The sequence below is a fragment of the Mastacembelus armatus genome, chromosome 21, assembly GCF_900324485.2.
Source record: "Mastacembelus armatus chromosome 21, fMasArm1.2, whole genome shotgun sequence".
Classification (NCBI taxonomy): domain Eukaryota; kingdom Metazoa; phylum Chordata; class Actinopteri; order Synbranchiformes; family Mastacembelidae; genus Mastacembelus; species Mastacembelus armatus.
In genome coordinates, this window is record NC_046653.1 from 25,558,774 (window position 1) to 25,570,041 (window position 11,268).

The window sequence follows — 11,268 nt, forward strand, 5'->3', positions numbered from 1 at the left end:
GACAGAAGGATTCACACTGACAGAAAAACGTCACAACTCAGTTGTCAGTTTATTAGAATTACCAGACTAAAACTTTGAGTTTGATCCAACAGTCCTGTAATGAATCCTCCTTCATGAAGGTGATAATGTTCAGTTTGTGTTCTAAAATGATGTTAAATCATTGTTTGAGGACAGCCACTAATGGTCCACATCTTTATGAATTCTCACAATCTGGTTTTGTATTTGTTCAGATAATTCCATATTAAGCTGATCCAGGCTGCATTAGACACACAACAGGCCAAACCTGAGAAAGACGTGTTATTCACACTTTCTTTAATGATCTTGTTTGTGAAATTAATTAATTGCACTGATGAAGCCGCTTTTTGGCCCCTTTTCAGTTTGAGTTTGGAAACAAACTCAGAAGTTAACCCTGAACTCTGAGTTGATGAACCCTGAGATGGGAAAACAAGTTTTTGGTTACAGAGCAGCTGGTCAGAGTTAGTTCAGTCAGCTCTGAGTTGATTAACTGAGTTAACCGACAGCATGGGGACTTTAAAATCATCACCTTATGTTGTCTTGAACACATTGTTTGCAAGAAAAGCAAAACAGCTGCAGCAGCAAAGGAGAGTGAACTGGTGGGGGACAAAATTGTTGTTTGAGTCAATGGGTCAGTTTGACATGATGCAAAGTCCTTTGATTTACCACTCACCACGCTTTGTTTCTCTAACAGGAGCTACAGGTGAAACAGTGGTGGGATGTGACTAAAGTTTATGTTCATTTAGGTGCCAGAAGCACCTGGAAGCAGCTCACATTACATAAGAGAGCATCGTAGAAACAGGTCATTCATAGGACCACTGTATAGGCCAGGGGCACTCAAGAGGAAGACTCTGGTCCGGATCCGGACCCAGACACCGATAAATCTAGACTGACACCAAACCCAGGATGCTAATTTCATCATAATCCAAATGCAGAGGTGGACAGTAACAAAGTAAATTTACTTGAGTACTGTACTTAAGTACAGTTTTTGAATATTTGTACTTTACTTGAGTAGTATTTTCTGGGGAAAACTATTACTTTTACTCCACTACTTCTGAAAGATAAATATAATACTTTTTACTCCACTACATTATTATAAAGGCTCATGTTACTCATTACTATTGTGGAGAAACGGTCTTACAACTACAAGACAACTGATCGTGTTCATTAAGTTTCTTGTTTGAGTGATGTGTGTCCCACTTACAGACCCTAAAGATAAACACTGCAGTACAGTAGGTCGTGATATGCACCTTTGAACGCTGGTTGATCTAAACTATATGTAATTCAAGTTCAGTCCAGTGAACTAGTACAAATACTGCAAATAACTACAGTGTTAGCTGCAGTATTTTGAATTATGAAAAAAACGTTCAGATTTTTTTAAGTACTTTAAATAATTAAGTATTTTAGAAAGCACATGCTCCAGTACTTTAACTCAAGTAATATTTTGACTGAGCAATGTTTACTTGTATTAGAGTAATATTTGACCAGGAGAATCTATACTTTGACTCAAGTAATGAAGTTCAGTACTTTATCCATCACTGTCCAAATGAATTTTCAGTAGAACACGCAATTATGATTCCACGCTATATATCTTCAAGGCTTCTACTCGGTTTGGTTGCTTCATCAATGTCCAATCACAGCAGCTCTAACAGCATCACTATGGCAACGTCACCGCTACTCATTCACTCACTCTTCTATCAGTCTCATGCTCTGGGCCAGGCAGGTGAACAGACAGTCTCATCATTTGTTAGCAGTGTGGAGCAGTGAAAATATTGATAACACTAACTGAAAGTGAAAATGTCGTGCTCAAAACTGGCCGTTAAGAAAAGAAAAGCTGATTTTGAAAGTCGTGAGTTTAGGAGTGAATGGACAGAAACATATGTAATTGTGCTCCCTGTGGCAAGAACAAAACCAATGTGTTTAATCTGAGACAAGATGGTAGCAATCACCAAAAGTGGTAACGTGAAATGCCACTATGAAACCAAGCATGAACATTTTGAACAAAATTACTCTCAGATCACAGTCTTGGTGCAGGACTGGAGCAGCACTGGTTTAGTCCTGTTTTAGTCTTTGTCAGATTTTTTGATGAAGGGAGAATTTCATTTCATGAAGCACTGACACACATGCTTAGAGACAGAAATACCTGAACCATGTTGTTTCCATTGGTACCAATGGAGCACTATATATGTTTGGGAGAGAGGGGATCAGTGTCACCTTTGAGAGCTCACTATACTGACCTCATGGCACAGTGAATGGCCTGTCTGACAGCTTCTTGAACCTCAAGAGGAAGGTGGAAACAAACAAAATCAACACAGTCAAGGGAGGAGCTGGTGAACATAGTAGAGCATTTCGCAACTAAAGAGCCAGAGATTTCCCTCAGGAGGTGGTGGAGACCAAACCCAGAGCTAAAACAGTGAGGGAACACTAGACTCAATTCTAAGGCCAAACTAAGACAATTACATAGTATGGCTCTTCCATGAAACTGGACGACTCACAAGATGTGGATTTAAAAGAGGAGAGATGTCTATTCTCCCCAGTACACTTCAGATGCATTCTGTTTATAATGAAACACCACAAAACACCCTCAAAGAGCTGGACATAAACATTCAGGGTCCATCATCTTTCTTTACCTTCAGGAGAGAAACCTGTTAAATCTTCCCATCTCCCTTAGACCTGCAGCATCAAACCCAACAGTGAATCTTTGTCTTAAACATTCTTGTGCACTATGAAACAGGACAGTGATTTATTCACAAACATGAATCTACAATAACTGAAATCTGACACAACATTTTTGATTTCCCAACATCATCACACAGACGACATTGGTTATCTGTCAGAACTAACCATGACAGCTTTATCAAGCTATACCAAGATACCAGGTGACCAAGTGTGTTTGGACTGGGCTCTGTAATGTGTCTTATTTTGTGAGGTTGTTTTTTTAGGCTGGACTGATTGATTTTGAACCACAGCCTTGAAAGGAAGTGGCTCTCCCTTTTTTTTCCTGGAGCCTGGCAGCCCCTTTAAGCCTCTTTTGTTTGGTGTTTTTTTGCAGCTTTTCATTACACACACACACACACAAACACTGAATATTTCCAATAATCCAAACATTTATGTTTACTGTTACTTCCCTTGATTTATACTCCTCATTAGCTGTTTTATTAAGTTCTAGTTATTTTAAATAAAAAACATGCTTACCTTTATAATTCTGTGTGTGGCCTCCCTTTTTGTTATGAGCCTTGAGCTGATTGTGGAACTGGAACCAAGTCTGGCTCAGGAAAACAAAACAGAGAAAAGAGAGTTCACATGGGAAGTATGTTCAAGTCAGATAATCATTGGGCCAACACACAGGACTCTGACAGACAACAACCTGGTAAGAAGAAGAATGTGACTGGGGTTTCTGTAGTGTAGCAGCAGGGGCTAACAATGCACAGCTGAGCCAAATAAAAGCACTGATGACAGGGTCACAATACCAGCAATAAGGGAGGGACTAGGGAACAGGAACTTCAAGAGTCTGGCACAGGAAATAAATCAGGATCATAAGTTGTAAAATGATAAATAACTGACGTTATAATATTCAGGGTGTCAGTATTTAAAATATTTAAATATTTAGTGACAAACACATTTTGTCATTGGCTCATTTTAGTTATAATGAGGCAGGACTGAGTTTTGTTGTAGACGATGTAGTCTGCTCTCCAGTTAGACTCTGCTACATTATTCAGTGAGGTGTTATTGTTTCTCAGGCTAAACCCAGTGATATGAAAGGGGGTAGACTAAAGAGAAAATCAATCCAATTCAGCAGCATGACAAACTACAACCTCCAAAATGATCAACCAGTTGAATCAACACGTCTCTTTTTAGTCCATATATGATGGGATTAAAAAGAGAATGACACAAAATTGTTTGTATCCACATTGTTAAATGCACATTTTTTGGAAAACCAGTTTCCAATTGAACTAGAAGTACATCAAATGAACTGAAATAGGAAAAGTTGATTAGAACAATCAGGTGGGGTAAACAAAATCTCTGGTAGACTTTTGAGCAACAAAGGGGATCCACAGAGGACTGTTTTGGCCCCATTCCTATACACACTGTACACAGCAAACTCCACGTACAATTCTGATTGTTACATGTATCAGGGATGGACAGAAAGAGGAGTACAGAGGCCTGATGAAATTCGTCAGTGACTGGAGTCACAAAAAATGTCTCCTACTTCAAGGTCTAAACTCCCAACTTATCCAGTCAACATCAGTGGTGTGGACATTGAAGTGGTGCCAGCCTACAAATATCTAGATGTGCAGCTGGACAATCAGTTGGACTGGTCTCTTAACACAGATGTTCTATATCAAAAAGGACAGAAATGACTTTTCCTCCTAAGGCGCCTTAGGTCCTTAGACATCTGCAGGAAGATGCAGCACGTTTTACCAAACTATGGGAGCAAGTGTCCTGTTTTATTCTGCATTCTGTTTCATCCGATGTTAGAAACTCTGCAGGCCTGAACCAGTGGAGGCCCATGTTATAAAGACTGCTACACATCAATAATGAGCAGCTGACAGGGATGTAATTTGGGGCCAAGCAGGCCTGGTACCAACCAGAGGTCAAGCCAGCTCCAGAGTACTGGGTCTGATCCCAGCTTGAGTTGAAGCAGAGTCAAAGCAGACTGGGACAGATGCATGGCAATCAGAATGATCCTGGCCCCTGTCTCTGAGGCAGGAGGTAACATGACCATGACCTGCTGGGGAACAGTCAAGTGTGAGGCTACAGAAAAGCTATGGGACCTGGCATTAGTCAGAAGAAAAAGGGGACAGTTTGTACAGGTCTACTTGTGGTTCTTACAGTTTCCAAAAGTAGACTGGGAGGTAGGGCCTTTTGCTATCAGGCTCCTCTGCTGTGGAACCAGCTCCCAGTCTGGGTTCAGGAGGCAGACACCCTCTATACTTTTAAGGTTTTCGGTGTCATGGCGCCTTCTGGGTCCGACCTACGGCTGTCTGGTTCCAGTTGCGGGTTTCTTGGAGGACGAGGGGCCTCAGTTTCGGTATCTGGCGGCTCCCCGCCTCCGCCCTCGTGGAATAAATCTTCGACACCTGAGGCTACTGCCCCGTGCTCTGCCAGCTGTTGGATCTCAGGCCCAGAGTTTATTTCCCACCAGGTTTGGCTTGCTAAATGTCAGATCATTGACTAATAAATCTTTTATACTCATACATTTTGTCACCTCTCAAAAGATGGATTTCTTCTGTATGACTGAAACATAGCTTACAGTCGAGGACTCCGTGGCTCTTTTTGAATTTTTACCACCTGGCTGTGTCTATTTTAATTTTCCAAAGACATCAGGCAGAGGAGGAGGTATCTCTATTGTTTTTAAGGATGATTTTAAATGCAAGCAGTCTTCCTTTATATCTACATTTCACAGTTTCGAACTGGCCGTTATTGAAATCGGTCGTTCTAATCCTGTGTTGTGTGCTGTCATCTATCGGCCTCCTAGATATAATAAGGATTTTATTAATGACTTTTCTGACTTCTTGTCCGAGATTATGCCAAATTACGACCGTATCCTCATTCTTGGAGATTTTAATATTCATGTGTGTTGCCCTGATAAACCCTTGGTGAAGGACCTCTTAAATATTGCCGATTCTTTTAATTTGGTGCAGTCTGTTATTGGCCCTACTCACAAACAAGGTCATACGTTGGACCTTGTTTTTTCTTTTGGCCTGCCCGCACTCAATTTGGACATTGGCGACCCAGTATTTTCCGATCATATGCCGATTTTGTTTGAGGTGGGGTTTTCCACCCCCACCATCAAGATCCCTGCTTCTGCTCGACGTTGCCGGGCGTTGAACTCCTCTTCTGCTGGTTGCTTTTCTGCTGCTTTCGAGTGCCTTGGTCCGCCACCTGCCTCCATCTCCGCTCACTATGACGACTTAACTACCTGGTTTTATTCTTCCTGTCTGTCTGTCCTGGATTCTGTGGCCCCATTTATGACCAAGCGGCCAAAAGCTAAATCTGACCCCTGGCTCAACGATGGAACCTGGGCTCTTAGGCGGGAGTGTCGCAAGGCTGAGCGTACATGGAGAAGGGACAAACTGCAAGTCTCTCTCCAAATATGGAAGGACTGCTGGCATAACTACCAGAACACTGTTAAAGAAGTTTTTCCCTGCATAGGCAAATTGGTCCTTAACATTATTAACAGTAGTCTATCGTCTGGTGTGGTTCCTTCTAATTTTAAACATGCGGTAGTGCAACCGCTTATAAAGAAACCTAGTCTTGATCCATCTGTGCTGGCTAATTATAGACCTATTTCTAGACTACCGTTTTTTTCAAAGGTTTTAGAAGAAGTTGTGTATGCTCAACTGAAAGCGTTTTTGGATGAGCATGAGATTCTAGAGATCTTACAGTCCGGTTTTAAACCACACCACAGCACAGAGTCAACTTTAATTAAGGTTTTTAATGATATTTTTACTTGTTCTGATACTGGCAATTTTGTGGTTCTTATTCTTCTTGATTCATCTGCTGCCTTTGACACAGCTGACCACCACATTTTGATTTCTCACTTGCATGACATTGTGGGTATCCGTGGTCTTGCATTGGAGTGGTTTAGATCTTATCTGGCAGCTAGATCTTTCTCTGTGGGTCTTGCCAGCTTTGAATCCTCCTCTGCTCCCCTGTCCTCCGGGGTTCCCCACGGTTCCGTTTTGGGTCCTTTACTTTTTTCCCTCTACTTGCTTCCTCTAGGTTGCATCTTCAGACAACATGGCATATCATTCCATTTTTATGCAGACGATACCCAGGTCTATTTTTCGTTGAAGCAAAAGGAGGGTTTCTCAATTCAACATTTGCTCGCATGTCTTGATGACATTAAAGCCTGGATGGCGTTAAATTTTCTTCATTTCAATGAGGGAAAGACAGAAGTAATGTTGGTTGGCTCTAGTGTCTCCAGTGTATCTTCCGGTGTTAATTTAGGTCCCTTGACATCATATCTTAGACCACTGGTCACTAATTTAGCTTTCAAAATGGACAGGGATCTTAAATTTGATAAGCAAATTGGTGCAGTGGTAAAATCCAGTTTTTTTCATTTAAGGCGTTTGGCAAAACTACGACCTCTAGTGTCAAGGCAGCACTATGAGCTAGTAATCCATGCCTTTGTTACATCACCCCTTGATTACTGTAATGGTCTGTATCTTGGGGTTCGTCAGGCATCCTTTCCACGTCTCCAGCTGGTCCAAAATGCGGCGGCTCGTCTTTTAACTGGAACGCGAAAATACAAGCACATCACACCTATCCTGGCTGCACTCCATTGGCTGCCAGTGTTTTTTAGGGTTCATTTTAAGGTTTTATTATTTGTTTTTAAATCTTTAAATGGTCTTGCCCCATCATATCTTACGGAACTCCTTCACCCTTATACTCCTAGCCGCTCCCTTAGATCAGCCGACCTCCTGCTTCTTGACGTACCAAAAATGAGAAGGAAGCTCTGTGGAGATAGAGCTTTCTCTATTGCTGCCCCAAGGCTGTGGAACAATTTGCCTTTGCACATAAGACAAGTCCCTACATTAGCTATGTTCAAAGTACAACTTAAAACCTATTTGTATACTCAAGCTTTTGGACCGGTGTGATGGAATGATTATGGACTGTTTTTATTGTTTTTATTTTATAAAACTTTTAATTTACTTCACATCACAATCCCCCTTTTTAAGATATAAAACATTAAGCAAGGTTCTAACATTATGAAAACCTTGCCTGCCCTTAATGAATCCCAATACAATATCAATTTCCACTGCTATGCGTACGACACTCAGCTCTTCTTCTCTGCAGCCGCATCTACCTCCCTTCTCCCTCCATCACTCCTTACCTGCCTACTCAACATCAAAACCTGGTTCACCCACAATTTCAATACATCAATCGTAACATAATAATAATAATACTTTTATTTATAAGGCGCTTTAAGAACAGCAAGAGCTGACACAAAGTGCCGTACACCAAAACAAAGAATTTACATTTATATATATATATATATATATATATATATATATATATATATATATAAATAAGAATTTTAAGAGTAAGTTAAAAGTTTTTTTAAAAAATAAAAACAATAAACACAGTCCATGATCACTCCATCATGCCGGTCCAAAGGCTTGAGTATACAAATACGTTTTAAGTTGTACTTTGAACATAGCTAATGTAGGGGCTTGTCTTATGTTCAAAGGCAAATTGTTCCACAGCCTTGGGGCAGCAACAGAGAAAGCTCTATCTCCACGGAGCTTCCTCCTCGTTTTTGGTACCTCAAGAAGCTGGAGGTTGGCTGATCTGAGGGAGCGGCTAGGAGTATAAGGGTAAAGGAGTTCAGTAAGATAAGGAGGGGCCAGACCATTTAAAGATTTAAAAACAAATAATAAAACCTTAAAATGAACCCTAAAAGACACTGGCAGCCAGTGGAGTGCAGCCAGGATTGGTGTGATGTGCTTGTATTTTCGCGTTCCAGTTAAAAGACGAGCCGCCGCATTTTGGACCAGCTGGAGACGTAAAAGGGATGCCTGACTAACCCCAAGATACAGAGCATTACAGTAATCAAGACGTGATGTAACAAAGGCATGAATTACTAGCTCAAAGTGCTGCTTTGACACTAGAGGTCGTAGTTTTGCCAAACGCCTTAAGTGAAAAAAAACGGATTTTACCACTGCACCGATTTGCTTATCAAATTTAAGATCCCTATCCATTTTGAAACCTAAATTAGTGACCAGTGGTCTAAGATATGATGTCAAGGGACCTAAATTAACACCGGAAGATACACTAGAGGCACTAGAGCCAACCAACATTACTTCTGTCTTTGCCTCATTAAAATGAAGAAAATTTAACGCCATCCAGGCCTTAATGTCATCAAGACACGCGAGCAAACGTGCAATTGAGAAACCCTCCTTTTTCTTCAATGGAAAATAGACCTGGGTATCGTCTGCATAAAAATGGAATGATATGCCATGTTGTCTAAAGATGTGACCCAGAGGAAGCAAGTAGATGGAAAAAAGTAAAGGACCCAAAACGGAACCCTGGGGAACCCCGGAGGACAGGGGAGCAGAGTAGGATTCAAAGCTGGCAAGACCCACAGAGAAAGTTCTAGCTACCAGATAAGATCTAAACCACTCCAATGCAAGACCACGGATTCCCACAACATCATGCAGGCGGGAAATCAAAATGTTGTGGTCAACTGTGTCAAAGGCAGCAGATAAATCAAGAAGAATAAGAACCACGAAATCGCCAGTATCAGAACAAGTAAAAATATCATTAAAAACTTTAATTAAAGCTGACTCTGTGCTGTGGTGTGGTTTAAAACCGGACTGAAAGATCTCTAGAATCTCATGCTCATCCAAAAACGCTTTCAGTTGAGCATAAACAACTTTTTCTAAAACCTTTGAAAAAAACGGTAGTCTAGAAATAGGTCTATAGTTTGCCAACACAGATGGATCCAGAATAGGTTTCTTTATAAACGGTTGCACTACCGCATGCTTAAAATTAGAAGGGACAACACCGAACGATAAACTACTGTTAATAATGTTAAGGACCAAGTTGCCTACACAGGGAAAAACTTCTTTAAAAAACCACGGGGGAGCTGGATCACGTGGGGAGCCTGAGGGTTTCAGAGAGCCAACCACATCCTCTAGTTGTGACATAGATATTGCTTGGAATTGAACAAAAAAGACAGCACAACAAGGAACAGACACAAAAGGAGCAGAAACAGGCAGTGAGATAAGAGACCTAATAGTGGCAACCTTATCCACAAAAAACTGAAGAAAGTCATTACACAACTCAACAGAAGCTTCTAAGCAAGTAGACTGTGGACCATGAAAAACAGAATCAATAGTGTTAAAAAGCACTCGTAAGTTGTGACAGTTTGAGGAAATGAGATTTGAAAAATGTAGCCTTCTGGACTCTAACATCAATCATATCCGTTCATCACTCACCTCCGACAGCACTGCCATACTTGTTAATGCCCTTGTCACCTCACATTTAGATTACTGTAACTCACTCCTTACTGGTTTACCTCTTAAATCACTTCACAAACTCCAACTTGTCCAGAATTCTGCTGCCCGGATCATTACCCCATCCTCACATCATATCACCCCTGTTCTCAAACAACTTCACTGGCTCCCCATGTCCTTCTGTACAAACTATAAAATCCTCCTTCTCACCTACAAAGCCCTCTCAAAGCACTCTCTAGCCCCACCATACATCACTGATCTCCTACATATCTACTCTCCGCCTCGTACACTCCGCTCCTCTGGTTCCATTCTCCTCTGTACAGCCGCGGCTCGCCTGTCCACCATGGGTTCTAGATCCTTCAGCCACACTGCACCCCGCCTCCCTCACAGTGTCCGGTCGTCTCCCGATTTACCAGCTTTGCATTCCCCACCTAACCTTCTCAACCTCGGAATCATTGATCATCAGTCTGCAATGCTCTCTACCTTCTGCTTATTATTTTATTGTCACTCTCTTTGTGGTTTCTGTTTTTACATCTATCGACCACTCTCAGATGTCCTTTACACCTTTTGCTTTTCTAACTTTGTCGCTCTGCTATTTGTTGTTTTAAGGCATTTTAATGTATTTCATGCAGTATGTTTTATGTTGTTTTTGCCTGTAAGGTGACCTTGAGACTTTGAAAGGCACCATGAAATAAAATGTATTATTATTATTATTATTATTATACCATTTGCAAAGGATTCTTTAAAGATATCTAAAATGGGTCTGGCAAGTTTTCTTTTAAATTTCTCTACATTAAGGCCATCTGGTCCCGGTGTTCGACCTGCTGTTAAACTGCCAATGGCTTCTGTGATGTCTTCTTCTGTTATGTCCATGTCTAGAGACCTTTTTGTCTCTTCAGAAATATAGAGAAATTGTCAAGAAATTCTTTTTGTGTTATTATCTTCATACTCAGAGGAATATAAAGTCTCAAAAAAGTGTTTAAAAGTGTCATTTATCTTTACTGGGTCCACTGTAATGATGCCACAATTGTCTTCAGTAGAATTTATTGTTCTTTCTGATTGCTTCTGTTTAATTCTCCAAGCTAACAATTTCCCAGCCGTTTCACCTTGATCATAAAGAATTTTGTCTTAACATCATTAGACTTTTTGGCAGACAGTTCATTATCTTTAGTTCTAAGTTTCAGCAGTTCCTGATGAATAGTTGAATCATTTTTATATGAGAAGGTCTTTTCTATAAGTTTAATTTTAGTATCCAGTTCAGTCAATTCTTTCTTAAAGCTTTTTGATT